Below are 19,724 nucleotides of genomic sequence, written 5' to 3'. Positions count from 1 at the left end.
GTATTGCCAGGAAGAATAAGATACTGTGCAGCGGTGGATGCCCACTACTTATAGTACATTTCTGTCCCTGTTCCTGCAGCAGATTACATGCCTCAACACTAGCCACTAGGCTTCTAGCTCGGGATTGTGACCTCTGCTCTGGATTAGCATAACAGGCCTCTTTTCCTTCCATTTTAGCCACGGACAGGCAGTCTGTGCTCTAGCTCCAGATAGGCTAGTAGTTCTCTAGCTGAAGTTATCAGATCTCTGCTCTAACTGGGCTTAGCAGACGTCTGTTTCTCCTTGGATGGCAAGGCATGCTGCTCATACTGCCGGGATAGTAGGCGTCTGTTTCTTCTAGGCTAGACATCTGCTTCTCCTTGGATAACAAGGTGTGCTGCTCATGCTGCCGGGATAATCAGCGTCTGTTTCTTCTAGGATAGATGGCTGCTTCTCCTTGGTTGGCAAAGTATGCTGTTGATGCTGCCGGGATATTTGGCATCTGTTTCTTCAAAGATAGACGTCTGCTTCTCTTTGAATAGCAAGGCATGCTGCCGGGATATTCAGCATCTGTTTCTTCTAGGATAGATGTCTGCTTCTCCTTGTATGGCAAGGTATGCTGCTGATGCTGCTGATGCTGCTGGGATATTCGGCATCTTTTTCTTCTAGGATAGACGTCTGCATCTCCTTGGTTGGCAAGGTATGCTGCTGATGCTGCCAGGATATTCAGCCTCTGTTTCTTCACGGATAGACGTCTGCTTCTCTTTGGTTGGCAAGGTATGCCGCTAATGCTGCTGGGATATTTGGCATCAATTTCTACAAGGATAGACGTCTGCTTCTCTTTGGATAGTGATAGGGCCGGGTTCCACTGCCAAAATGTTAACAAGGAACCCTAGGTCGATGGCTCTTTCCTACCTGCTGAGAAGTGTAAAGGGGATAAACAACTAATTTTAAGCAGTTCAACTTTCAGTAGTAACTATGGCTCAAAAGATCACAGACTCCAAACTTCAGTTTAGGGGGTTTATTCCAAAGCCAAAAACAATTGGATATACAGACACCTCACAACAAGGTTGTATAAATACATGGTAACTAATACAAAACCGTATCTACGAGTAAGCTTGATCCGATGAATCATGTAAAGGATGAAAAGTTCTAGAAATAGGACACAAGCAAGAACTGCTCCAATATTTAAGTCGGACTTCATCTGTGGCTGAAAAGTGAAAAGCATTAGACTATCCCTACTCTATCTCTAAGGTGACATCCCTACTTAACATTTCCCAGGCAAAGTCAGTTAAAGGTGTCAGCACGTGAAGACTTCCTAAGAAGCACATTCAAGATGCAAGTCAGGTAACCAAAGCTGCAGAGCTCGTTCTAAGATGCTCTTCCCAGATCAATCTTCTAACCCCTTCTCCTAACTCATCCTGTCTCCTTCTGCCTCTCCTCCCTCGGGACACTTTCCCTAACACAAAATGTAAAACACGCCCACAGATCACCTCATCTCAACGGACACCTCTCCTAGGTAATTTTCTTCCGTCTTCCACACTCCTCCCAGTGATCAGTCCGATGACCTTGCTTCCCAAGCCTCCTCGGTGAGAAAGAACACCGGCTACCAATTATCGACACTCCATTTACAAAGTATCGCTTCTCCTCCATGCCTAACTCCTAAAACAAAGAATGTTAGTTCTAACTAACAAAGGCAGCTGCTTACACCTGCAACTGAAACGTGAGAATAGAAAAACCTTGCATGCACATGAAATTCGCTGACTACTTCTAAATGCGAGAGCTTACCAGGGAAATTACATTTCAGGCCTACACAATTCAGCCAACATAGGAATAAACAAATAGGCCCTTCAAATGTACAACGTGAGCATTTCATTTAGGTCTTTTACACGTACATTTATACGCATGATAATATTGCTTTATCTTGCAGCACCTAAAATTATTACATTCTAAAACAATTCGTCATTTACTCTTGCAATATTTATCATGGTGCACGTTTAAATCGGAGAACACTACATTACACATGAGCATTTCATTAGGCAAATGCAATATACTAAACGTTACAGTTTCAAATATAAATGCCATTTCATTTCTCCTGCATGGTACAAAATACCTTTCTAGTCGTCCACATACACATTATTATTATTACGACACACTTCTAATGATCAAAGTTAATACAGCGTAAGAATATATGCGAGTGCGAACTATCCATGATTATGATGCACCCCTACAATTTATAGAGCACCATTGCGCTCCATCAGTTCCCCCCTCTGAAGACTAGTGTCATCACAACAAATCACACTCCCTGGAGAAAAAACCGACCTAAACAGAGCTTGTAGCCACCCTTCCCTGTCGGAACTTCTCTAGGCTTTTAATATTCTCGTAATGACTGTCCAGCAGTCTTTGTGTCCTGTGCTCTTGCTCTCTAAGAGATCTTTCAACTCTATTTGCCTTATGCCACTTATAGATCCTCACTACTCCCCACAACAGAATCACACCGACCACCACTATAATGATAGGCTTCAAGATGTAACCAAGAATTCCCTTTCTTAGGTACGCAAACCAACTCCCTACCTTACCAAATCCTTTTCCCACCTTGTGCCATATTCCTTCTGTGGCTAAATCATGCAGTTCGTGATGTATCTCAGTAATGTTGCTTATATACTTCTTCAGATCCCCACTGTTGTCAGATATATAGGTGCAGCACTGTTGGACCTTCAGCATTTTACAGACTCCACCCTCCTTTGCCAGTAAAACATCTAAAGCAAGACGGTTCTGTATCACCATAGCCCTTATAGACACCATCTCTCCATCTACAAGCAACAACGACTGAGCTGTATTTGCTGACAATTTGGCACAATGGTTGACAACTTTCTAATCTTGATATCATTCAACACCACTCCCAAACTTGGTATCAATGCTTCAAAAATATCTCCTACAATTTCTCCTGCACTTGCACCTAGCTTCCCTCTGGAATGTAATCCACCTTCCAAATGGTCTAAATTCTCTACATGATAAATCTTGGGAAACACTACTGCCACATAGCACGTACCATACCAGTTCAATGGCAATCGCACATAGGCATTCTTCCCACACACAAAATACACATTTGGCACCACTTGTGTTGCATCTTGTAAAAATGTATTTGCTGAAGCCTCAATGGTGAAAGTATAATCACATACACTCTCTCCGACAAAGACCTTATCATAGGAGGTTTGAACTTGTCTCACGCATAACTTCCCTCTCTGCTCAAAATCTAACGCAATTGGACCACTACTCCCTTTTGCCTTATGCGCTAACTCTTCTTTGGTCCACTCAACTATACCTCCCTTGTTGTAACTGTTTCCTGTTAATTGTCTATGCCTATCTTCTACTTGATCTATAAACTTCTTTTCTATATCTGTTAATGAACATGTTAGGTTGTGTCGATGGGCATAAGCTGTATCTAAAGTTACAGTGGGTATAAAATACTTTCCTATTCTATCTTCTTGATTATAATAATTATACTTGTTCAGATGCTTATAAGCTGGAACTTCTGAAAGCACTATGTCATAGTTAGAAAAATAATACTCATAGTGACCCTTGTCATAAAACATACTAAGCAATAAACTAGAAGCAATACCATACGTCAAAGGGAGATGATGGTATCAAATACCTTCCTCCGCAACTGCATACACACATAACAGTCTCTCACATCCATCGTGTTCACGTACTCATATAGCAGCTTCGCATATGCATTAAGCGTGTAATCACCTCTAGACAAATCTACATGCAACATACGACTAGTTTGATCTAGCATAGCTTTTTCAGCTCCTACGATACCCTTTGTGCTAGAAGTAGTAGGTGTGGATGTCCTTTGTACTCCCACTTCCTCAACCTCTGCATCATGTGAAACTTTTACAGATACAATAATGACTACTGCTATTATAACTCTCATTCCTGTAATGAGTGTACCTATTACACACTTAGACCTACGGTTCGAACTTCCAGACTCCATCTTCAGTTTGCCGGTTTAGTTCAACAAGAGGACGCACTAAAAGTCTTTGTTCTTCACCACCAATTGTTGTTCAAACAGATCAAACACATTTCATTGAAGTGCTGGAAATCCTTTCACTGTTCGTAACTCCCCAAAAATTATTTTTATTTACACAGTTCAAAAGACTTCCCTACCCCTCTTTCTTCTTCTATGGAAAAGTCCCTAAGTTTATTCTTCTTCCACTCAGACCTAGGTTATCTTCTTTGAAACATCTATTTACAGTTCACAGTTCATTCACAGTCTCTTATAAGCTCAGAACCAATTTCAAATAATACACGCTGTAAAATTTCAAGATGAACAGCTGCGAACTCCTGAGCTGGTGGCTGATATCCAAAAGTCAGGACAATTCCTGAAGGATCAGAGTCCTCACTCTGCTCAGCACTGGAAGTCACTGTGAGGCCGTACCGTCGGGACACGTCTCTTACCTATTCCTCCGGACCATTATGCCCGAGGCAGCCTTCACGCCGAGGATTGGACCAGGATGCGTGGCTTCCATGGTTCGCCGTCCGAGAGGATAACCCTACCCACCTGTCATGTCTCCACACAGGAGAGACGAGAGCGAGGTGACACGTGGAAGTGGAAGGAGTTGATCCCGGAAGGAGTTACCCACGAAGAGTGAAAAAAGGACCAATTCGCAGAGGAGAGGCACACGGCGATTACAGGAGACGGAGAGGAATCGAGAGGAGACCAGCAAGTGGAGAATCCAGAAAGTGGTATCGAAGAAGAAGACGAAGTGGCATTCGGAGAAGAAGATGAGCGGTGGAGCGAGGAGTGGTGGTGCCCACCGGAGGATGCTGGAGAGGGGCTGTAACTCAGGAGAGTTGCTGTGGAGCCGGTGAGTGTCTGCAAGAAAGGGGAGAAAAGGGAAGGGACTGAGGGTGACGAGTAGGTTATGGATATATCGGGTGGGGAAATGGAGCAATGAGCACATACTAAGCCACAATGCTATCCTAGGATAACACCCTCATTGTCCTTTTTCCCTATTACCCTGTTGCTTGCCCACAGAGACAACCAAGGCATGCAGAGACACGATATTCTACTGCAAGAGCCACTCATTCCGAGAGCGAGCACACAAGGAATGTCTGTTGTGTAGTGTGTTCCTGGCTATCTGGTGTTGTCTAGCCCCTCTGCACTATAAATCACCCCATATTTATTTTCCTTTAGTTTGATTTCTTTTGCGACACCGGTCGGGTGTGGTGATGGGCACACAAATAGACCAAACCCTACTGCCCCACAGTGACTGACGGCTCCCTTTCTCTCTATCTTTATGAGCCTCCGGGAAGCTCACGGGACTCCGAAGACCAAGTCAAAGCGACGGTGACTACCAACCAGAGCGTCCAGAAGGAAGACATTGTGAAGGAAGAAGAAGATCCATTTGTGACCCCTAAAGCCCAAAGACCTGATAACTTCAATAAAACCCTCACCATTGCTCATTACATACAGCCTCCGCATCTGTTTATCCGGCCCGTGCTCCCACGCGTGGTGTCAGAAGTGTGATCATCCGGAGACATGGAGGCTGCAATCGCTAAAATGGCGGAGAGCCAGGAAAGCCTTGGAAAAGTGATGGAGGCAAGCTACATCAAGTGCTCACTGAACAACGTCAAACCCATGGGGCAGAAACTCACGGAAGCCAACGGACATCAGAGGGGTCCTGCCTCTCTTCCCTCTGTGGTACTACAAAGGTATGTGAGCTGCAAGGATCCGGACTACTTCTTTAATAATTTTGAGAAGATATTCACGGCAGTGGCCTGGCCTGCAGATAAATGGGGACAGTACTTGGGCCCTTTATTGTCAGGCGATTTACAAGCGGCTTGTCAAGCAGCGACTGCACAGGGAGTGACCCCATATGCTGAGATAAAACAATGTATCATTTAACGATTGGGAGTTGATAATGAGACGTATAGGATGAGACTCCGCCAAATAAAGGAGGGCCCCCAGGAGACTTCGAGAGCGCTATGCTTCCGGGTAAAGGACATGGCCGACCGTTGGTTGAAGCCCTCCAATACCACCAAAGAAGGGATAATGGCCAGAATCTATCTGGAACAGTATTTGTCCTCCCTGCATCCTCCTATCCAAAAGTGGGTCCAACAGCATGCACATCTAACCCTGGAAATGATTGTTGAGATTGCCAGCACATACAGTAGAGCCCAGGAAATACAGAGGGGACGGGATGACCCATCCTGGAAAGCTGGAAGAAGTGGGGTCCACCGACCACCCTGACCCCCGATCAAATGAAAGCCAGAGCCCGTCACCGTCATACCAGGTCCAACCTTGTTCAACCCCCCCCCAACCACCCTGCTGGACCCCAATGTTTTAATTGCAGGGGAATAGGGCATATATCGAGGTTCTGACCCAAAAAAATAAGAGCCAATAGAGGTTGGAATGGTCAGGAACTATTATTGCTCCCCTCCCGACAGACAACCACTTCCCTATCATTGTAGGGGGTCTGTGAATGGACAACCGGTCACAGCCATGGCGGATACGGGGTGCCTTCAAAGTGTCATAAGACCCCAGGACCTGGAACATGGGATCGGGTCCATTGAGGGGACAGTAACCATACAATGTGTTCACGGAGACAAGAAGCAATACCCTACTACCCGCGTACAAATTTAACACCAAACCGACCCTGGATCCACTCTGAAGGTGGGTCTCATCCCACTATTACCTGAACAGGTCATCCTTGGAAATAACTATCCAAACCCAAGGACGGATTGGCATAGCGGGCAGTCGGGCATTGGCCGAAGGGCCGGTGTTTCAGCTCCCTCTGTGGGCCGTTTGTTTTTCTTCTTTCCCAGCCCACAGAGGGCACTGGACACGTATAATGAAAAGCTGCCTCGCTGGGGAGTGTGTGATGTGGCTTTTGGGTGATAAATTAGTAGTGGTCTCTCCGTGACCCCCTGCCTTGCCAAGCTATTGCCCTGATGGTGGTTTGGAAAGCCGGTGATTGAATGTTAGAATCGATCCTCCCTGGGGGCCAGGTGTTGCTCAGGCCAGTGAGCCATTCTCACCTCGGCCCCCCTGGGGCCACGCAGCCCAGAAAAGGAGTTTTTATCTGACACCTCGCACATGGGCCTTCTTATTCAGGGCACTGGTGGGCGGAGGAGGGTGGGTTTGTGTTGGGGCCTTGCTGTGGGGGACAGGTGATGTTGTGGACTTGGGCCATCTTCACCTCAGCCCCATCCCTTATGGATGGCACAGCAGTGGTGTTTTTTGCCAAATCCCCTCCCCTATCAGGCCATGGCCCGAGGCAGTGGAGGACTTGAGTAATTCAGTAATAGAATGGGCATGGCAGTTCTGTTGCTCAGGCAATGGAGGGCTGGGGAGGGGTTTAGTAATTTAGTAAGTGAAGGGGCCTCATGTTGCCCTATTGCTCAGGGTGTAGGCCATTGTCATCTTGCGCTCAATGTCCTTCCAAAGAACAATATCCTCCACTTTCATGCCTTGAGTGTTCATTGGCATATGTAGCCTGAAGGTCAGAGTTGCAGAGATGGGGGATCAGGTTCGAGTCCCGGCATCTGCTCTCAACATCCTGTGATTCTGTGCAAATCACTTCATCTCCCAGGCCCTTAAATAAAAAATCTGATCTTGTGTACTGTAATCGGTGCTCATGAATAGTGATCAAATAGCCTTTGCCTTGGGCTGGGTTCACAATATATAAAACTGTCAAAAAGATCAACAACAATAAAAAAACAAGCATTGACAATGCCAATAGGTCTCGCATTTGCAAGAGTTAGAGCTATTGGCGCTGTAAACGACAATGTGTTTTACCAATATGTTATGGAATGGAGTGGAGGTATGTGGTGTGGAATGCAATTATGTGGGTTGGATTGGAATTGCTAATTGTGGAACAGTGTGGCGTAGAATTATGTGGCAAGGTGTGCAGTGGACTTATGTGGATAGTAAATATGTGTTTTTGAGTGTACTGGAATTATCTGGAGTGAGATTTACCCAAGGGTGGGCTTCAAGATACTTCGCTCCGTGTATCCTTAGACTGGGGTATGAAGTAGGATCCAGGAAGGGGGAAGTCGGAGAGAGAGGTTTAGCCGGTGTCTGGGTGAGAGAAGGTCCATAGGATGGAAGAACAGGAGAGCGGTCTGAAGATAGTTTCGGTGCTCGACAGATTTAGTCTGTGTGAGGGGTGAGAAATCCTTCAGGAAAGAGGGGAGGGACGGGACATGGTAGGGTTCAGGAAAGACTACTGGTCGGGTCTGATAGAGGGACAGATGTGTATGAACGCCTAGTTTCTGATTTGCCTAAGTAGTGTGTGTTTCAAATGTGCGTGCAGCAGTTGTGGTGCAAGACACGGTTCTTCTGTAACACTGCTGACTGACTTGTGTAGAAGCCGCTGCCTGTCCAGTCCACAAACAGGTGACACAATACCCGGCTGCAGCACATGACACAATGCTGTAAAACCAGCCACACCACATGTGCACCATGCAAAGCTGCGTACTCGCTGCCTGCCTACAGTCACGTACTACCTTCATTGATCTGGCTCGCCTGACTGTGGCTTTACCCCTGAACTTTACATGGGCAGCTGCTGAGCCTCAAAGAAGGGCAGGGACGGGAACATGTTGAAGCAATGTAGCAACTAACATTGGACCCCTTGTAGTGCTTGCCCGACATGCTGCATGCTGAGGGACTGGCATCAGTGTCTGAGAGGGAAATGGGTGTCGAGTCCTGGAGGGGTGGTCTTCCAGGCCACACCTGCACCAACACACTGGGGTACTGGCAGGGGGCAGAGGCCCTTGATAATGGGAAAAGGGATGATCATGACAGAGTAGTTCCCGGCTCCTCCATCCAACTGTTGACACAAAGGGGGCAGGATCCTCCTGGCTCACAGCTCGCTATTCCTCTGGGATAGGGAAAGCAGAGACAGAAAGAGCTATGTTCCTTTTCTCCTGTCTACCCAATCTTTCCGTCTTTACCTTCAGACTCTCCCCATCACACCTATCACTACCGGATTTTTAGTTCTACTTCACCTCTCTCATTACACTGTCTCTTTACTTCTCTGTTCACCTCTTTTCCCCCCAGCCCTCCAGTTGGCACTACCTAGCAGAACTGGAGATTACTGTCTAACCAGAGTAGTGGACACAAAGAAAGAGGGGAGGTAAGACAAGGAAGCAAAAAGTACTTATATTCAGGGAAAAGTGCAACATTTGTGATAGATCTGCATTTTATTACTTTTGAGTGTATTGCAAAATGTATTTCTTCACTGTTTGTCATTAGAGGTTCTATTCTCCATGGCAGAGGTTCAGAGCTGCTCTTCCTGTTACTTTTGTTATTACAAGTTCTATTCCCAGAGATTCCAGTCTAACCCTTTCTCCTTGACATTGTGCTAGATTTCTGATTTATGTGATGATCAGAGTCAAGAACATAGCTGGTTGGGAAAAAGCATTTAACTACATTGTGCAGAGCATTAAGATTGCAAGTAAGCATTCAGTTATCAGAACTGAGGTGCTCCTAGTCTTTATAAGCTTTAAAATGCTTAATTTACTAAATGTTTATCTACAAATGAGAACTCTGAGAGTAACTAAATGGTGTTTCATGAAAGGGCATGCCCCGCGAATGTGGGCCACTTTTTTGCCAGTGCCCGGGCCAAATTGTGATCCCAATCCGACCCTGTCTAAATTGATCAAAGATACGCCACCAGAAGGTGAAGAGTAGTGGAATACAGCTCCCTTGTACAGGGACGAAGACCCCGAATGGCCTCCCTCCAAGGCTAAGGAAAGCCGAAACCAAAGAAGAAAGGAAAAAAGAAAACCCACCCCGGTGTTGCCAGTCCTTCAAGATGAGAAGCCATGGGAAACAGATAGGAACTTCCACGCAGCTCAAAGAGCAGATCCTGTCCTACGAGAAGCTTGGGATAGAGCCCTAGAGAACGAAGACCCTCGTCAAGTAGGTCCCTACATCTTTATCAAGAATGGATTGTTATACAGAAAGGAATCCCCACGCACACACCCCAGTAGTTGTTCCCGGGGCCATTTTGTGAAAAGGTACTTTATCTAGCCCATAGTCATCTCTTAAGGGGGCATTTTAGTGTTGATAAAACAGAAAAGTTGAACCTGGAAAACTTCTACTGGCCAGGGATTTACCAGCAAGTAATGGCGTATTGCCGGGAGTGTCCCATATGCCAGAAAAATAGTCGATATAGACCTCCGCGTTCACCCCTTCGTCCTCTCCCTATTATTGATGAACCCTTCTGTAAGGTAGGAATGGACATCATGGGACCTTAGTTGCCTTCTCGAAGCGGGTGTCATTATGTGCTTGTCCTAGTTGACTATGCCACTCGTTTCCCTGAAGCGATCGCTTTGCGTCACCCAGACGCCTCCAATATAGCCAAAGCCATGGTAACTGTTTTTTCGTAAGTGGGGTTTCCAAAAGAGATCTTAACAGATCAAGGAACCCTGTTTGTGTCTAAACTAATGAAACAAGTGGGTGCCCAGCTGGGTATCAAGCAGATATGAACTGCAGCGTACCATCCACAAACGGATGGATTAGTGGAGCGGTACAATGCCACCATTAAAACCACTCTTTAGGAAGCTCCTCGCCCTAGGAATTGGGATGACATGTTACCCTAAGCATTATTTGCCATCCGATGTAAGGTACAAAAGAGCACAGGTTACTCCCCTTTTGAGTTATTGTACGGCCACCAACCACAATCCCTATTAGAGATGGCTCATGAGGCATGGGAAAATGAGCAGAACGACACCAAACCCCTGGTGGAATAAGTGTCAAATGTCACGTTCCTCGTTCCGATGTCCCCGGGGCTGTGTTGATGCTCTAAGGGGGCCCACCTCTGGATGACCCCAAGTCCGGCTTGTGTGGAACCACGGACTTTTGGGGTGATCGAGCGGGGGAAGGAAAGGGTGGGGACTGCAGGGAGGGAGATCTGTGAAGCTAAAAGACAACAAGACACTGTATGAGACCTTTGTTCTACATTTACAGCTCGAACCACTTGTTATACCGTTAACTGCAGTGATTTCTAATCTAGCTTGCCCCCTCACCTGTAAAGGAAAGAAGGTACGTCAAGACATATAGGGGAGAGCTAGAGGCAGTGGTCAGTGGTCTCAGGCACTAATGCAAATGACAAGGAAAAATCACACGTATGGAGAATGACAGCGAGTCAACACACACAAAGAACACACACCACGTAGCACAGTAGTTGCACAAATACCCACTTGTCATCGCCCCTCTAGGTCCAAGCCACCGCCACCCCTTCTTGCCAAGACTCTCTCGTATGTCTGCGGAAATGAACATATAGGAAGACAAAGGTGAGGACTGGCTGCTGAGTTGTGTCGTTACACACTGCTTGCTTCTGCCAGTAAATATGAATCACGCATCACGGTACTTCCCTGATGCATGGGTGCATTCCTGACTTTGCGACTTGCACCGCCACAATACCAAGTACATACACCACAATCTGATTTCTGCCCCCTGCGGGTTTTAAGGTCCAAGGGCTGTCTCACTTCATGAGACCGAAGGTTACATACGCCCTGCTGGGCTAGCCATGCTAATACAGATACGGTCGCTCCCCTGCATGAGACCGGCCGGTCTCTCCAATAGAGGGGCGTACTATAGTTCCAAGGTTTTCTAAGGCTGTTCGTGTCCACGGAGACCGAGTCTCCGACTATGGTCTACCACTATGGTCTACCGGGAGGGGTGTCGAGTAGGGAACCTTGCCACAACACTCCCACCTCGGTCTAGAAGTCTCCTGGATTTCACGGGCCGCTACCTGGGTGGGTCTCTCTTCAGACTGTCTTTCGGCAACACTGCGTTACCTCGGCTCGTCTCCGGACCAAGAATTATCGGCTCTGCGGGAGTCGACCTTTCCCCTTTTGACGCTTGACGAAGGGCGTAGCGTGAGTCACGTGATGCGCCTCACGCAACGCCCGTCGGGAATTGTAATCTGTGGATCGGGTTTTCTATTCCGTGTCCCGTTCCCGGCCGGCGGTGCTCTGTCGATGATCCTGCCATCAAACCTCAAAACACATTTAGGTCAAATACGGACCATAGTCCGAAACAATATGGAAGAAGCCCAGGCTGGCCAAAAGGCCCAATATGACAAGAAAGCGAAAGAAAGATCCTTCAATGTAGGGGATCCAGTATTACTCATGATAGCCTCCTCTGAGCATAAACTTTTAGTGCAGTGCAGGGCCCCAATACCATGATGGAGAACGTAACACCTGTGACCCACCACATTGAGACAGATACAACTGGGGGTTCCTCACAGATATACCACGTCAATCTGTTAAAACAAATGGGAGGGACCCTTTCCACCACTTGTAGGCATGACAGTAGGACAAGCCCCTTTGTTTGACCAATGAATTGACACCGATTTTCCTTCTAGTCTGAGGCACAAACTGGTGGATATCCTCCATCCCCTACGAGAAATATTTTCTCTGTCCCCAGGAAAAACATCCCTGTTGAAACACTCCATCAAAACCCTTCCAGGTAAGAGAGTGCATCTGAGACCGTATCGGATACCCGAGGCATGTAGAAATACCACTAGAGAGGAAGTGCAGCAAATGTTGCGAATGGGTATCATCGAGCCATCAGTGAGCGAATGGAGTTCGCCCATTGTCCTGGCCCCAAAGCCGGATGGGTCGGTTCGCTTCTGTATAGACTTCCGGGAAGTGAACAAAATATCTGAGTTCGACACTTATCCCCTACCTAGGGTGGATGAAATAATTGAGAGAATCAAATCATCTGTGATGTTTATCAAGGCTGTGGATGGCACTGCTGGTCACCACATTGCCCTTCCCATCAGGATCTAATGTGGTGAAAGACCAGTTCTCCTATCGGGGGTACTACGAAAACTCATCAACACCAGTGGCAATGCAGCTGGCCATTTCAATGATGTAGATGAACACACTTTTGCTATTCGCATCTTCAAAGTTTCATGAATCTGTTCCACAATACAAGAAGCCTCTGTTCGATAGCTACAATGCAGTCTTTGATCAACGTGTAAGGCAGCACAAAGTAGTTTCATGATTTCACTGTGGAAGTGTGTTCCTCTATCTGATTCCAATGAAGATGGAAAACTGAACCGCGGAATTAATTCCCTAAGCAACAATTTTGCTACTGTAAGGCTATCACATCTTCTCGTGGGATAAGCTTCCACCCACCGTGAGAAAACACACACCACAACCAGAATGTACCTCAAGCCATTGCACCTAGGCATCTCTATAAAATCAAGCTGTATTCTGTTGAAAGGCCCTCCAGACCTTCCAATGTGACTCAATGCAACCACAGATTTCTTTCCAGCATTCATTTGTTGACATGTGACACACTTATGACACACTGCAAACGCACGGAACCGTGGATTGTACCACGTGTGTCTGAACACTCGCACCATAGCATCCCTTCCCAAATGTACTTCTCCATGAATCTGTCTCGCCATAGGACTCAACAAATCATCGGGTAACACTGCTCAACCATCACTTGAAACCTAAATTCCATCATCCCTTTTTTCACAACCTGCTCTAATCCAAATAGCCTCTTCCTCTTCTGAAGCCTCTCCCTGCAGATGCTTGAGCTCGTCCTAGGTGGCTGGCATGGCTAACATTATGCTGAGCCCGGTTCTTTCCGGGCTCTCTCCAGTATAATCTCCAGTAAAAATGCATCCTTGTTCAGCGCAAAAATGTGCAACCTCATCCGGATACCTATTTCCCAAAGAGACAAAGTCATTTCCCCTCCCATGGGCTGCACATTTTACCACAGCTATTTCTCATGGACGCTGCAAAGCTTCCAGCAATTGTCTCACATATTCCCCATTTCTAATGGGAGATCCTGATGATGTCAGAAATCCTCTCTGCGACCATAGCTGTCCAAAATCATGAACCACACCTAACCCATAATGACTGTGTAGATGGTGACTCGGATTTGATCAGCGACTAAACAAGCACGAGTCAAAGCGATGATCTCTACTACTTGTGCGGAGTATACCCCCTGTAAACAAGCAGCTTCCACAACCCCCGAAATGGTGCATACAGCAAATGCTGCTCACAAATGACCCACATTGTCTCTTAAGCACGAACCATCTACAAAAAAGATTATCAGACTCAGGTAGAGGTTCATCAACAATGTTGGGTCTCGATTTGGTGCAAAGTTCAGTCACATCGAGACACTCATGGTCCTCACAATGTTCATCATCAACATTTGGCAAAGGCATCAAAATTGCAGGGTTTAGAACCGAACACCTTTTCAGAGTCACATTCTCCAAGGCAAGTACAACCTGCTCATAGCGTGTTATTCGTCAGGTGTTGTGTCTTAGTCCTCGCCATTAGGAGCTCAACTGAATGCGGAACAAAAACAGTAAGTGGGTGACCCATAACAATACTCTCACATCTTTGAATGCTGACACCAGTTGCAGCAACAGATTTGAGACATCCGGGCAACGCTGAAGCTACTGGATCTAAAGTGGCTGAAAAGTAGGCAACTGGTCTACGGACACCTCCAGGGCTTTGTGTTAGAACTAACAATGCACAACCTTCTCTCTCATGGCAGAATAGTGAAAAAGATTTGTTGTAATCTGGCATCCCTAGAGCTGGAGCATGAAATAAGCCCTCCCTTAACTCCAAGAATACAACCAGACAATCATGATCCCAGGATCCGGGTCACTCACATCCTTGTGCCTTCAGCCCCTGCAGAGGCTTCACCTTCAAGGAAAAATTGGGGATCCATTGGCGACAGTATCCGACCATCCCCAAAAACATCCTAACTTCTTTTTCAGTGGTAGGCACAGTCATATTCATGATTGCCTTTTTCGATTCGATGGCCCAAATACTGAACTTCGGCCAAACAATACTGTAACTTGCTTGGGGATACCTTGTGTCCATTCTCTGCTAGGTGATTCAATAAAGCAATAGTATCTATCCTATAAGCATCCTCCGTCTCAGTTGCAATCAAAAGATCATCAATGTACTGCACTAGGACCAAATTCTGTGGTAGTAAGAGACTCTCAAGATTCTTTTTCAAAAGCTGGTTAAAGATCGATGGACTCTCTGTATACCTTTGAGGAATACGACACCATGTTAACATACGGTCTTCCAGACGGAAAGCAAATAAAATTGTCTCTCCTCATGCAACGGTATCGCAAAGAATACCTGACACAAATCAATCACCGTAAACCATTTAGCTTCGCATGGGATCTGGAATAGTATCACTGATGGATTCGGTAGCACTGGACAACATGGAACCACAATTGTATTGATCTTACGCAGATCCTGAGCGATTCTGTACTTCCCACTTTTTTTCTGCAATCCCATAATTGGTGAGTTACATGGGCTTCACATTATCTCCTCCAGAATCCCCTGCTCAATCACAGACTCAATTACGGGCTTAATTCCAGGCACTGTTTCCGGTGACAGATTATACTGGGGTGTTCTCGGAAACTCAGCATTTGGTTTAACTTGCATCTTAACTGGCTCAACTCCCTTGATCAGTCCTATCTCTTCCCCTGTGAAATCCCATATGTCCAAAGAGACAGAGTCCCTCAGGTCGAGTGGGACTTCTTCAACTGTCAACATAGGAAATTCCTCTATACATAGATTCTGATTTACCACCTTAATGCAGCATCATCATCACTAGTCTGCAGTTCTACTCCCTTGGGTGTGCAAAGATGGTGCAGTTCAGTTTACATAAAAGATCACCACCCAACAAACAGACTGGTCTTGAGTCGCATACTAAAAACTGGTGTCGATCGCGAAAGGTTCCTATTCTCACAAGTATTGGCTCAGTCAATGGGTTGGTCATTCTCTTATTCGTTACTCCGACGACTTGGATGGTTTGTCCTGAAAGGGGTAAGTTGGGAAATACTGCAGACCTCACAGTAGAACGGGTAGCACCAGTATCCACCAAAAAGGTGGTAGGATAACCATCAACATCCGCCTCTACATACGATCCTCTCTGGTCTACCTCCAGGACTGCAACATGGGTACAGTCTTCCTCCCCCCTCAGACACCATTGTTGCAACAGGTTTGAGTCGAATTCATCAGAAGTCTCGATTAAGGGCATCTGCTGATAGGTTTGATTTCCCTGCGGGATTCTTGGTGGCTGGGGAACTTGCGCCTGCGGAGTTATTGTCCCCCCTTGTACAGACCTGGGTCTCATCACCGTATTGACAACCTCAGATGTCTGCATCACCTCTTCCTTTTGTGTCTGATTAGCCAGATTCACCCGCACTCACTCTTCCAATGCCCGATCTTGTGACAATTATGACATGCAGTGGTTTTCTTTAGCGTGGCAACATCTATTCCTGTCTTAGGGTCTATGGGTTTTCCCTTTCCCTGACCGGATGCTTTCTGAGCCCCTCCCTAATTGGTTCTCTGTCTTCTTCCTAACGTTCCTCTGCTTGATTGTGACTGGTCTTCCTTTTCTGCATTCTGCATTTGAACCAGCATCAGTTTATCCTTAAACTTCCTATGCTTCGAGTCCACTTCGTCACTACAATACCTGGCATACCGTAGGATCTCATCCACGGATTTATTTTGCCAGCAGATCAAATGCTGTTGAATCATAAGGCTAACTTCTGGTCTCAATCCTAGAACTAATTTAGAGATAAACTGTCCCATGTCCTTTGAATCAAGAGTATCCAACCCGCTGTACTGCTTGAAGGCTTGCAGGAGCCTCTCATAATAGGCATGTAAGTCTCTTTTGGCTCCTGAACAGTTCTATCGATCTAAACCCAATCAATATCTTGTGGGGAAATTTTGGATTGCAACCATGTAATTACCTGCTCATACTTTTTCATAACCACAGAATCTCGCTCAGGTTCCGAAGACGGCCAATCGACCCTAATTTTGCAAGCGGACCACAAATCACTCGATACCACAATATCAAATAACGTATTCAGATCTACCCACAGTACCTTTGAAATTTTGACAAATCGGTCAACTTGTTTGTACCATTCAACCGGTTTTTCTCTCAGCCGAGGAAAATCATTGGTAAATGCCGCCAATCACTCCTACTCAAAGGCACATGCACGTACCCTCCAATCAGTACCTCTCGCAATGGGTAAGCCTCTACTCCTACTATCCCCCCTCCCGGAGGTGGAGTTCCTCCTATGCTCTTCTTGGCACTCTTCTTCTTAGACCATCTTTCCTCCCATTTGTCAAGCATGCTCCAGGGACGTATTCCTACAATCAACTCTCGAATATGTGTTTTCAGACCTATGACCCATTTCTCTTCTAGTTGCTGATCACTGGAATTTAGCCTGTGACTTCCCTGTAACATCTTTGTTTTGGACAAGTCTACATCATACCTCTGTGCCAACTGTCAATTTCTCTTGTGCTTTCCTCGCCTTGCGAGTTACATCCTTTGCCACAAATAGCAATTCATCTGGCTTATAAAGTTCCATCCTTTCTAAAGGCAGATTTCCACTGATTATTTCCTCTACTTCTGCCTTCAACCTCAACACATCTAACACTTTAGCCCTCATAGCAGCTTTAATAGTTCCTCGGCTTGACACACTACTCGACTCTCCACTCTCACTACTCTGATTTCCCTGCTGATTCCCTTCCATTATGTTCCTAGAGACAGATTAACTCCCCAAAACCCCCTGACCACTGTCACCTCCTGATATCCTTCCACTAGGGCCTCTCACTGGGGCTTCCCACATTCTCAAGTCGGACCTTGAATCGGCCAAGGACCCTGTTCTCGCTGCCCTCTGCTCCACATGACCTCTAGAAGAATTTGCAGTGGCTGGCAAGGGTGTTCTCGATTCCAAGGGTCTCAAAGGGTGATCACTTCCACCCGCTGTACCATTCCCTCTAGAACCAATACTTTCTCCCATTGCTGTTCATATTAAACTCCTACTTTTTGCTTGATCTGGATCGTACATTGACACTACAGGACCAATGGTGACTGGTACTGTAAGAGCTTCCGGCAATCTCGTAACAACCACTGCCTTCGCTTCTGTTCCCCTCGGTGTGGAGTCCCCGCTCTCTCTGTTCCTGCTGAAATCCTTCCTCTTACTCCTACGCTAGAGCTTGTCTGTGGCTCTCCAGTTTCCTCAGTAATTGCTATCATTCCCTCTTCCGAACTTGGGTTATATGGAGGTGGAGCCTCCGCTAGTAACCTTTCCAGTAGACTGTCGTCTGTATCACTATCATCTTCCTCTTCTTTTCTCCTCTGAGCATCTCCCACCTTTACCAACAGGGGAAACAACCTATCTCCCTCAATGGTTTCTACCCTCCTCCTTTTCGTTAATGCGTCCCATCGCGCATCTTGAAACGCTCTGGTTGACTTCACCCTTTCCTGACTTCGCTCTCTTTTCCTTGCATGCGCTGCTCTCATCCATGCATCTAGCGCTTTGAACTGTGTTGGTCTAGGTAAAGGTAAAAATGCAGTCATCACTGCCTTTAAATGATACAACACATCAAATTTGAATGAACCATAACATGGGAAAGCCAAGTCTCCATCCTTTTCAGTAATCTTTTGCCAATTTTGAAGCCAAATTATAGTATGGAGCCCTACGTTCGTAGCCATATAAGGAGCTGGGGTATCCTCGGGCGGTGCTTCTTCCCCCACTCAAGTTAACACTCCTATCTCCTCTACAAAGATCTCGCAATACCTTAAAACATTTCATGATAAAATCAACTCCTTTGCCCACAATGTTTTCGTGTTACTTCCTGATGTCAACCCACCAATACCAGCGCGTCTTTCCACCAACCGACCTATCACAGCGTGGCACACTTCGACGTCACTCTTCTTCCTCACTCAGCAGTTCCCCTCCTTCACAATCTTCCGCTAACACTGTTGCACATCTCACTCATACAGCAAGTAACTGTCTGTCCAACAAACGACCGGACAATCACTTGATCGACTGTCTGTCCACCATAAGACCGGAGAGTTACTCGTAATTGCCTACCTCAATCTGACAATTGTCTGCCCTCGACCATCTGCCCACAAACGGTCGGATGGTCACATAAATAATTGATAGGATCCAATCATTCGATTTTACTCATACAGTAACCCACGACCTGCGTTGGTCACTCAAGCACTCACTCCCTCGTTCCCTATCTTGGGTGGGGTTGTCGATGACGTCTCACGACTCCCACAATCCATGGTCGACAATTACGGCTCTGGGTGTCTTCTACACCACAATCTATCTATCCCGGGATCTTAGGCTACTCTTCGAGCCTGATATCAAAAATCACATGGACCACACGCGCTCACTGTCCGAAACCACAATCACTCATCTCTCATTCCAACTCTGCAAGAGATCACACAATCAAATCATAACCGCAATCTAACAATCATCCATATTCATACTCACTCCTCCGCGAACTGCTGTTTCCGCCGCACCGTCACTCTCTGCCGGTATCTGCCAAACACCGTTGTCTTCTGCTCCTAATCCTCTGGACAAACATCTCTTGGGCTCTATGGGGTTTATAAACAGCTCTTCCATGTTTCCCCCCTTACTACAGAGTTAACCGTCTTCTCGCTACCAACTGATAGGGCCGGGTTCCGCTGCCAAAATTTTACCGAGGAACCCTAGGTCGATGGCTCTTTCCTACCTGCTGAGAAGTGTAAAGGGGAGAAACAACTCATTTTAAGCAGTTCAACTTTCAGTAGTAACTATGGCTCAAAAGATCACAGACTCCAAACTTTAGTTTAGGGGGTTTATTACAAAGCCAAAAACAATTAGATGTACAAACACCTGAAAATGAGGTTGTAAAAATACATGGGAACTAATACATAACCTTAA

General features: G+C 46.3%; 1 protein-coding gene across 2 annotated transcripts in view; it reads left to right on the top strand.

The window, feature by feature from the left end:
- The window catches only part of GLT8D2 (glycosyltransferase 8 domain containing 2), a 138,445-nt gene that overhangs the window by 104,867 nt on the left and 13,854 nt on the right, over positions 1–19,724 (top strand). The window lies entirely within an intron of this gene.

Source organism: Triturus cristatus, chromosome 4_1 (genome assembly GCF_964204655.1).
Source record: "Triturus cristatus chromosome 4_1, aTriCri1.1, whole genome shotgun sequence".
Lineage (NCBI taxonomy): Eukaryota > Metazoa > Chordata > Amphibia > Caudata > Salamandridae > Triturus > Triturus cristatus.
This window is presented reverse-complemented; position numbering and strand designations above follow the sequence as displayed.